Source organism: Triticum urartu, chromosome 2A (assembly GCF_056163025.1).
Source record: "Triticum urartu cultivar PI428250 chromosome 2A, HENAU_Tu73, whole genome shotgun sequence".
Lineage (NCBI taxonomy): Eukaryota > Viridiplantae > Streptophyta > Magnoliopsida > Poales > Poaceae > Triticum > Triticum urartu.
Window position 1 is genome coordinate 735,818,135 of NC_141874.1, and position 11,493 is coordinate 735,829,627.

The window sequence follows — 11,493 nt, forward strand, 5'->3', positions numbered from 1 at the left end:
AGCAGGAGCAGATCGACTCACTTAGCCAGTAAAGGGGGTCCCAACAGCTGCAGCAGCTAGCGGATGATCCAGCATTGGATACCACCGCCCCATCCATGCCGAGAAGCAGCGTGGGTTCTGCCCCGTTTGATGCAATGCTGGATAGATACCCCGTGGATGATATCACGGAGAACACTAACTGCGAGCTACACTTCAAAATTAAGAACATATCCTTGAAGGTGGCGGACGACGTTGCTTATACAAATTCCCCCGATGCAACCTTCCATTGCAACCCGATTCCAGCAGGCTATGCTCGTGTCGTGGTTAATGAGGTGGTGGACCAATATTCGGGGCTAGAGCTTGACATTCCTGGAGGTGACGAGGAGCACACACTCGGAGATGCCAAACGTCGTATCATCCTATGGAGAAAGGATTGCATCATCTTTCGAAGGCCACCCACACCGCGTCACCCGACTCCTCGTCGAAGTCCGCCACCGAGTCAGCAGACTCCCGCTCCTCCAAGTCCACCAACGCGTGAGGCCACTCCTCCTCCTCCAAGTACGACAAAGTGTCAGGCCACTCCTCCTCCAAGTCCGACACAGCGTCAGACGTCCACTCCTCCTCCAAGTCCGGCACAACCTCAGGCCACTGCAAGTCCGACACAGCTTCAGGCCACTCCTCCGCATCCAACTCAGCCCCGTCAGCCGTCTCCGCCGCCTCAGCAATCGCAGAAGAGATACCCCGCAGCTATGGTGCGTAGCGGTACGAGTCGAGGTCATAGTACAGGAAGTACAGGCGGAGGCAAGCGATATAAATATGGTCCAAACCTCACTACTCCTCTTCCTGAGAGGGCTTACGACAGGACCGAGGAACAAACCAATGCCATAGTGCGGGCAGAAGTCGACGCCCATTTTGGACCGAAATCGCCACCGCCGCCAAGGGAGAAAGTGCCCGTGGAAGTAGTTGACCACTTCATTCGTATGGCTCAACCACCAGCTCCTAAGCCTGTTGACACAGACTATGAGTGCCACATCAGGAAGTTACATCGACAACGTCTACAAAAGAAGGTGAGCTCGAGCTCGAGCAAACAACAAGCAGCTGTCAAAAAATGCGGGAAAACCGTTGCCCAGCTGGGAGAACAGGCGGCGCAATCGATCCCCCCACTTGTTGTGCCGCGAACAACACGTGACAGTACGCGCGCCCAATATTATTGTGGGCAAACAGTTTACATTCCCGAGGTGGGCGATGTGGTAATAACCCAGGAGCATATAATGCAGGCTGAAACTCTCAACATCACTGTTGGACAACTCCTCGAGATCGAGGACATGCCTATGCTTACAGAGGAGGAAATAAAACGAAAATATGCCCGGGGCCAACCTTTGGTCAAGCCAGAAGAGGTCAAGAAGCTCCCAACGAGAATGTATGAATCGCATCAATGGTACATGGACATTACCAAGAGATCCGATCGAGAGTCCCTCATGGTGCAAGTCAAGAAGGATCATTACTACCATGAGAATGCTGTGACCGTTGAGTATTCTGAACTGTTTCAGTTATACAATCAAGACGCACTCGACAAATCTATCGTCAGTTGCTATTGTCTGTAAGTGATTTCTTTCTGTAATTTAAGTCTCAAGCTAGCTGTAGTGATCTTTTTGATCAATCATTACCTGTAATTATCCTCACTATATTTTTTTCTGTGGTATTATGCAGGATGAAGATGTATGAAATGAGAAAAGGTGGACGCTATGGCATTGGGTTCATTGACCCAAACACCGTTAATGAATACACATGGAAAATAAACAAGCATTATGAAAAGCAGGTAGAGGACAGCATGCTAGAGTTCTTGAAGCGCCTCAAATACAATGAAGATATACTACTTCCTTACAACTTCGAGTGAGTCACACTTTCTTGTACTACAAATTCTCTGTTTTTGCCTACTAGCTAGCTACATGTTTTTGCTTACATATGCCCGCTTAATTAAGACATGAAAACGTGTGTGCATGCAGATTTCACTGGATCTTGTGTATCATTAAAGTTGACGCCGGAACAGTTCAAATACTGGACTCACTACTCAAAGCAAATAGTGACTATAACATCTTGTTTGGGATAGTCAACAGGTAATTTCAATCATTATTAACTATATATCTCGGCCTATTTAGTTCGTCATTTCATGATATGAACTATTTAATAACCCCTTTATTCATTTTCTTTGTCGGTGGGCAGGGCTTGGGCAAGGTTCATCAGCGTCACGGAAGGCGAATGGAAACGACAGCTGAAATGGTTTCGACCCAAGGTAAGTAATTAAGTAGTACTAGCTAGCTAGCTAGCTGCCATCTCTTTAATTATCATGCTTGATTAATTATTATCTGATCAAATTAAATTCCATTCTCGTAATAAAGGCCCTGAAGCAGGCGCAGGGGACTGATCTATGTGCATTCTGCGTTTGCGAGAACATTCGCATGATGGCGTCCGAAAGGAGCAGATCTTAAAGACAGGAATGGGTACGCTTGTCAGAACACTATTCACAATTTTTACACTATTATCGATATCTAGTCACACAACTAATACACATGCATATTGATCTCCTTCTTAACAGTTCAAAGAGGTGCGGGACAAGCTCCTAGAAACAGAGCGCGTAGAAGCACTTCAAGAGGAAATAGCGGGATTTTTGCTCGACCAGGTCATAAATCCGAAGGGAGAATACTATTACCCGCCACCGCCCCCATCGACCAGGTCATGAACCACTTCCAATTGTCATCGTGCTCCGAAGGCACCAATTAGGTTAATGCCACTGGCTCCGAAGGCAACATGCATATGTAGGAGAAATTGTATATAGCTATACATGTGTGTATGTGTGAATTAATATGGTGGTTTGTGAGACATTGATGATATATATATATATATATGATTGGTTCTACTAGAAATTCTATTTATATATATATGTGTGCATAACGTGTACAATGTGTTGTATCGTAAAATACCAGCAAACGAAAAAGAATTAAAATGGAAAACACAAAATTAAATGAAAAAGAAATAATAAAACCAAAAACCCCCCAAACATTTTAGTACCGGTTGGTGTTACCAACCGGTACTAAAGGGCTCCCGGCCCCCGGAGCTGGCTCGTGCCACGTGGTTGCCCTTTAGCACCGGTTCGTGCTGAACCGGTACTAAAGGGGGGGGGGCTTTAGTGACCACACTTTAGTGCCGGTTATGGAACCCGCACTAAAGGGCCTTACGAACCGGTGCTATTGCCCGATTCTGCACTAGTGTTCAAAGGTGTACATCAGAAATCTCTGGGACCAAGGTGTTTCACGATTGGCTCTAATTTCCTTTGCATGCGACTGAAAAATAGCAGCGTAGTTAAGGTTAGTCATAGTGGGGAGTAACTTAGACTAGTGTCATGCATATGACACTACTCTTTGTTACTACCTTCATAGTCCAAAGTAACGTACAGGTAGTATCATAGATGATATCATTTATTACATTATAAACATATTTTGCTTTGGGTTGCGTTTTGTTACTGTAACATTATGTTAGACTAGCCACAGTGGGAGTAACTTATGTCGTAACATCGAGTCCAACTCAGCAAATTTGCTTATGTGGCAATGAGTTAACGAGGAGAGAGGTAGTTGTAGTAACTTAGCTAGTTACTGTAACATCACATGTCCCAATGTAATATGAGTCTATAACCTAATAAATGAATCTTTGCATGTTATCGCACTTAAGTTACTACCCACTATGAAGGTAGTAACATAGTCTAGGGATATGTGTATGTTACTAGTGTATGTTACTCTCCACCGTGGCTAGTCTTACACTAAACACCTCTCCCCTCATTAACTATATGACACATAAGCAAACTTGTCTTGGAATGTGCTATGTTACTTGCTAAGTTACTCCCACTATGACCAGCTTGATAGCACATCGCCTAATTGCTTGAAAAATCAATGCACAGTAACCCCCATGGCCACTAACCAAGCAGCCCTCACGCATGCATTAGTGGAGATAGTGGTGGAGCCAGGAATTAAGGATCGAGGGGGGGGCAAATGACTCAAACTTTTGATAGCAGGGGCCAAACAATACTAATACATGTATTTTTTGTATAAATTACACACTGTTCATCTACTAATTAGCAGCAAATCAGTGATCTTGGGGGGGGGGGGGCGGAGGCCCTGCAGCTGGCCCCCCTGTCTCTGCCACTGGGTGGAGACCGATTCCAACGGGTCGATCTCGCTTTCCTTCTTCTTCCCGCACTCCTTCCTTCTTCCCGCTCTCCTTCCTTTTCTTCCCACATAGTTTCCATAGAAAAAGGAGGAAATTTCACCTCCAAAACTCCCCGCCGATGATCCCACCTCCCAAATGCAAAACGAAATTAGACGCACCAATTCTGCTCTCTTTATATCTAAGCCGATGGAGTGATAGAGTCACACGAACAGACGCCGCTCATCTTCTTTCCTCCTCGATCCAATGGCGCCGCCGCAGCAAGGTGAAGAAGATCGCCAGCCTCCTACTCTTGGCCTCCGTGGCCTTTAGCGAGTGGCTTTCCAACCCAAATCGCTGCCACCTGGAGGACTTCCACCTCTTGGTCTTGTAGGCCGCGCACCGCTGCCCTCTATCCCCATCGGCACGGCTGGCTTCGAGCATGTTCCTTCTCCATCTCTCTTGCCTCGACGACGCGTCGGACTGTCATGACCATCTCGCCCCCCGGCACCTAATGAGGCCGGTTCCTCGAATTGGGGTACCTCTGTCGGCGGTGGCGGGACGGCCAGTGGCGGCAGCACACGATCATATTCTTTCGTGGGGTTCAATCTTCTCAATGGTGGCGGGGGGGGGGGGGTGTCTCGTTTGGCGGCAGCGAGTGCATGGGCTTCAACTTCAGAAGTGGCGCCGGTGGTATATGAATAAGAGGGAGCGGAGAGAGTTCATCCGGTGGTACCATTGGTGGCAGCAGAACAGGTAAACCCTAAACCCTAATGTATCTAGATCATGTACTCCCTTTGTCATAGTTCATCTACTGTAAACCATCATTTAGTTTATCTATTTTTCGTAGTTGTAGATCACGAATTAGATCACCTACTGTTTTATAATTGTATTTCTTATGTTTATAGTTCATCTGCTTTTTTATTGTATATCATTTAGTCGTAGATCTCGTAGAGGTTCATCTAATTTTCTATCATCGATCTTGTACTCTGTAGATGAAGTTCTGCACTCGGTAGAGGTTCATCTAATTTGGTATCATGGATCTTGTGCTCCTAGTTTTTGTAAAACTATTACCTACTCGGTAGAATTTGTTCATCTACTATATTCGAAAAATTACTATATGCTCGGGAGAATTTGTTTATCTAGTATTTTTGTAAAAAATAAATCCTAGTTGTAGATCACGAAATAGATCACATACTCGGCAGTATTGTTTTATCTTGTCGGCAGTACTGTTTTATCATTTTACTTGTGTTTGTATTTCGTCTATTTTTTTTTGTTATAGATCATGTAGACGTAGATCACATAGAGGTTTATCCAATTTTTTATCATTGGATCTTGTACTCCTGTTTTTTTAAATTATTATTGGAGCATATAGTAGATGATGTTCTGTTGGAAATATGCCCTAGAGGCAATAATAAAAGCATTATTATTATATTTCCTTGTTCATGATAATTGTCTTTATTCATGCTATAATTGTGTTATCCGGAAATCGTAATACATGTGTGAATAATAGACACCAACATGTCCCTAGTAAGCCTCTAGTTGACTAGCTCGTTGATCAACAGATAGTCATGGTTTCCTGACTATGGACATTGGATGTCATTGATAACGAGATCACATCATTAGGAGAATGATGTGATGGACAAGACCCAATCCTAAACATAACAAAAGATCGTATAGTTCGTTTGCTAGAGTTTTCCAATGTCAAGTATCCTTTCCTTAGACCATGAGATCATGTAACTCCCGGATACCGTAGGAGTGCTTTGGGTGTACCAAACGTCACAACGTAACTGGGTGACTATAAAGGTATACTACGGGTATCTCCAAAAGTGTTTGTTGGGTTGACATGGATCAAGACTGGGATTTGTCACTCCGTATGACGGAGAGGTATCACCGGGCCCACTCGGTAATGCATCACCATAATGAGCTCAAGGTGACCAAGTGTCTGGTCACGGGATCATGCACTACGGTACGAGTAAAGTGACTTGCCGGTAACGAGATTGAACGAGGTATTGGGATACCGACGATCGAATCTCGGGCAAGTAACATACCGATTGACAAAGGGAATTGTATACGGGGTTGCTTGAATCCTCGACATCGTGGTTCATCCGATGAGATCATCGAGGAGCATGTGGGAGCCAACATGGGTATCCAGATCCCGCTGTTGGTTATTGACCGGAGAGCATCTCGGTCATGTCTACATGTCTCCCGAACCCGTAGGGTCTACACACTTAAGGTTCGGTGACGCTAGGGTTGTAGGGATATGTATATGCAGTAACCCGAATATTGTTCAGAGTTCCGGATGAGATCCCGGACGTCACGAGGAGTTCCGAAATGGTCCGGAGGTAAAGAATTATATATAGGAAGTGCTATTTCGGGCATCGGGACAAGTTTCGGGGTCACCGGTATTGTACCGGGACCACCGGAAGGGTCCCGGGGGTCCACCGGGTGGGGCCACCTGCCCCGGGGGGCCACATGGGCTGTAGGGGGTGTGCCTTGGCCTATATGGGCCAAGGGCACCAGCCCCAAGAGGCCCATGCGCCTAGGGTTCAAGGAAGGGAAGAGTCCCAAAGGGGGAAGGCACCTCCTAGGTGCCTTGGGGAGGAGGGATTCCTCCCTTGGCCGCACCCCCCTAGGAGATTGGATCTCCTAGGGCCGGCGCCCCCCCTTGGACTCCCTATATATAGTGAGGAAGGAGGGCCTCTCATAACACATCTTTGGTGCCTCCCTCTCCCTCTCCAACACATCCTCCTCCTCCATAGTGCTTGGCGAAGCCCTGCCGGAGTACTGCAGCTCCACCACCACCACGCCGTCGTGCTGCTGCTGGAGCCATCTTCCTCAACCTCTCCTTCCCCCTTGCTGGATCAAGAAGAAGGAGACGTTACGCTGACCGTACGTGTGTTGAACGCGGAGGTGCCGTCCGTTCGGTGCTAGGATCTCCGGTGATTTGGATCACGTCGAGTACGCCTTCCTCATCCCCGTTCTTTGAACGCTTCCGCGCGTGATCTACAAAGGTATGTAGATGCAATCCGATCACTCATTGCTAGATGAACTCCTAGATGGATCTTGGTGAAACCGTAGGAAAATTTTTGTTTTCTGCAACGTTCCCCAACAGTGGCATCATGAGCTAGGTCTATGCGTAGTTCTCTTGCACGAGTAGAACACAATTTGTTGTGGGTGTTGATGTTGTCAACTTTCTTGCCGCTACTAGTCTTATCTTGCTTCAACGGTATTGTGGGATGAAGCAGCCCGGACCAACCTTACACGTACGCTTACGTGAGACCGGTTCCACCGACTAACATGCACAAGTTGCATAAGGTGGCTGGCGGCTGTCTGTCTCTCCCACTTTAGTTGGAGCGGATTCGATGAAAAGGGTCCTTATGAAGGGTAAATAGAAGTTGACAAATCACGTTGTGGCTTTCACATAGGTAAGAAAACCTTCTTGCTAGAACCCTATTTCAGCCACGTAAAACTTGCAACAACAATTAGAGGACGTCTAACTTGTTTTTGCAGCAAGTGCTTTGTGATATGATATGGCCAAAGTTGTGATGAATGATGAATGATCTATATGTGATGTATGAGATGTTCATGCTATTGTAATAGGAATCACGACTTGCATGTCGATGAGTATGACAACCGGCAGGAGCCATAGGAGTTGTCTTTATTTTTTGTATGACCTGCGTGTCATAGAGAAACGCCATGTAAATTACTTAACTTTATTGCTAAACGCGTTAGCCATAGTAGTAGAAGTAATAGTTGGCGAGCAACTTCATGGAGATCATGATGATGGAGATCATGGTGTCATGCCGGTGACAAGATGATCATGGAGCCCCAAGATGGAGATCAAAGGAGCTGTGTGATAATGGCCATATCATGTCACTATTATTATTTGATTGCATGTGATGTTTATCATGTTTTTGCATCTTGTTTGCTTAGAACGACGGTAGTAAATAAGATGATCCCTCATAATAATTTCAAGAAAGTGTTCCCCCTAACTGTGCACCGTTGCGACAGTTCATTGTTTCGAAGCACCACGTGATGATCGGGTGTGATAGATTCCAACGTTCACATACAACGGGTGTAAGACAGATTTACACATGCAAACACTTAGGTTGACTTGACGAGCCTAGCATGTACAGACATGGCCTCGGAACACAGAAGACCGAAAGGTCGAGCATGAGTCGTATAGAAGATACGATCAACATGAAGATGTTCACTGATGATTGACTAGTCCGTCTCACGTGATGATCGGACACGGCCTAGTTAACTCGGATCATGTTATACTTAGATTACAGGAGGGATGTCTATCTAAGTGGGAGTTCATTGAATAATTTGATTAGATGAACTTAATTATCATGAACTTAGTCTAAAATTTTACAATATGTCTTGTAGATCAAATGGCCAACGTAGTCCTCAACTTCAACGCGTTCCCAGAGAAAACCAAGCTGAAAGACGATGGCAGCAACTACACGGACTGGGTCCGGAACCTGAGGATCATCCTCATAGCTGCCAAGAAAGATTATGTCCTACAAGCACCGCTAGGTGACGCACCTGTTGTCCCTGCAGAACAAGACGTTATGAACGCTTGGCAGGCACGTACCGATGACTACTCCCTCGTTCAGTGCGGCATGCTTTACAGCTTAGAGCCGGGGCTCCAAAAACGTTTTGAGAGACACGGAGCATATGAGATGTTCGAAGAGCTGAAAATGGTTTTCCAAGCTCATGCCCGGGTCGAGAGATATCAAGTGTCCCACAAGTTCTTCAGCTGTAAGATGGAGGAAAATAGTTCTGTCAGTGAGCACATACTCACTATGTCTGGGTTGCATAACCGCTTGACTCGGCTGGGAGTTAATCTCCTGGATGACGCGGTCATTGACAGAATCCTTCAGTCGCTTCCACCGAGCTACAAGAGCTTTGTGATGAACTTCAATATGCAGGGGATGGAAAAGACCATTCCTGAAGTATTTGCAATGCTGAAATCAGCAGAGGTAGAAGTCAAAAAGGAACATCAAGTGTTGATGGTGAATAAAACCACTAAGTTCAAGAAAGGCAAGGGTAAGAAAACCTTCAAGAAAGACGGCAAGGGAGTTGCCACGCCCGGCAAGCAAGCTGCCGGGAAGAAGCCAAAGAATGGACCCAAGCCCGAGACTGAGTGCTTTTATTGCAAGGAAAGTGGTCACTGGAAGCGGAACTGCCCCAAATACTTAGCGGACAAGAAGGCCGGCAAAACAAAAGGTATATGTGATATACATGTAATTGATGTGTACCTTACCAGTACTCGTAGTAGCTCCTGGGTATTTGATACCGGTGCAGTTGCTCACATTTGTAACTCAAAGCAGGAGCTGCGGAATAAGCGGAGACTGGCGAAGGACGAGGTGACGATGCGCGTCGAGAATGGTTCCAAGGTCGATGTGATCGCCGTCGGCACGCTACCTCTACATTTACCTATGGGATTAGTTTTGAACCTCAATAATTGTTATTTAGTGCCAAGTTTGAGCATGAACATTGTATCAGGATCTCGTTTAATTCGAGATGGCTACTCATTTAAATCCGAGAATAATGGTTGTTCTATTTATATGAGAGATATGTTTTATGGTCATGCTCCGATGGTGAATGGTTTATTCTTAATGAATCTCGAGCGTAATGCTACACATATTCATAGTGTGAATACCAAAAGATGTAAGATTGATAATGATAGTCCCACATACTTGTGGCACTGCCGCCTTGGTCACATAGGTGTCAAACGCATGAAGAAGCTCCATACTGATGGACTTTTAGAGTCACTTGATTATGAATCATTTGACACGTGCGAACCATGCCTCATGGGTAAAATGACCAAGACTCCGTTCTCGGGAACAATGGAGCGAGCAACCAACTTATTGGAAATCATACATACTGATGTGTGCGGTCCAATGAGTGTTGAGGCTCGCGGTGGCTATCGTTATGTTCTCACCCTCACTGATGACTTGAGTAGATATGGGTATGTCTACTTAATGAAACACAAGTCTGAGACCTTTGAAAAGTTCAAGGAATTTTAGAGTGAGGTTGAGAATCAACGTGACAGGAAAATCAAGTTCCTGCGATCAGATCGTGGAGGAGAATACTTGAGTCATGAGTTTGGCACACACTTAAGAAAATGTGGAATAGTTTCACAGCTCACGCCGCCTGGAACACCTCAGCGTAATGGTGTGTTCGAACATCGTAATCGCACTCTATTAGATATGGTGCGATCTATGATGTCTCTTGCCGATTTACCGCTATCTTTTTGGGGGTATGCTTTAGAGACTGCGGCATTCACTTTAAATAGGGCTCCGTCGAAATCCGTTGAGACGACACCGTATGAATTATGGTTTGGGAAGAAACCTAAACTGTCGTTTCTAAAAGTTTGGGGATGCGATGCTTATGTCAAGAAACTTCAACCTGAAAAGCTCGAACCCAAATCGGAAAAATGCGTCTTCATAGGATACCCTAAAGAAACCGTTGGGTATACCTTCTACCTCAGATCCGAAGGCAAGATCTTTGTTGCCAAGAATGGGTCCTTTCTAGAGAAAGAGTTTCTCTCGAAAGAAGTAAGTGGGTGGAAAGTAGAACTTGATGAAGTATTACCTCTTGAACCGGAAAATGGCGCAACTCAAGAAAATGTTCCTGAGGTGCTTGCACCGACTAGAGAGGAAGTTAATGATGATGATCAAGATACTTCTGATCAAGCTCCTACTGAAATTCGAAGGTCCACAAGGACACGTTCCGCACCAGAGTGGTACGGCAACCCTGTCTTGGAAATCATGTTGTTAGACAACGGTGAACCTTCGAACTATGAAGAAGCGATGGCGGGCCCGGATTCCGACAAATGGCTAGAAGCCAAGAAATCCGAGATAGGATCCATGTATGGAAATGAAGTATGGACTTTGACTGACTTGCCCGTTGAGCGGCGAGCCATAGAAAATAAATGGATCTTTAAGAAGAAGACAAACGCGGATGGTAATGTGACCATCTATAAAGCTCGGCTTGTCGCTAAGGGTTATCGACAAGTTTAAGGGGTTGACTACGATGAGACTTTCTCACCGGTAGCGAAGCTGAAGTCCGTCAGAATCATGTTAGTGATTGCCGCATTCTATGATTATGAAATATGGCAAATGGATGTCAAAACGGCATTCCTTAATGATTTCCTTAAGGAAGAATTGTATATGATACAGCCGGAAGGTTTTGTCGATCCTAAGAATGCTGACAAGGTGTGCAAGCTCCAACGCTCGATTTATGGGCTGGTGCAAGCATCTCGGAGTTGGAACATTCGCTTTGATGAGATGATCAAAGCGTTTG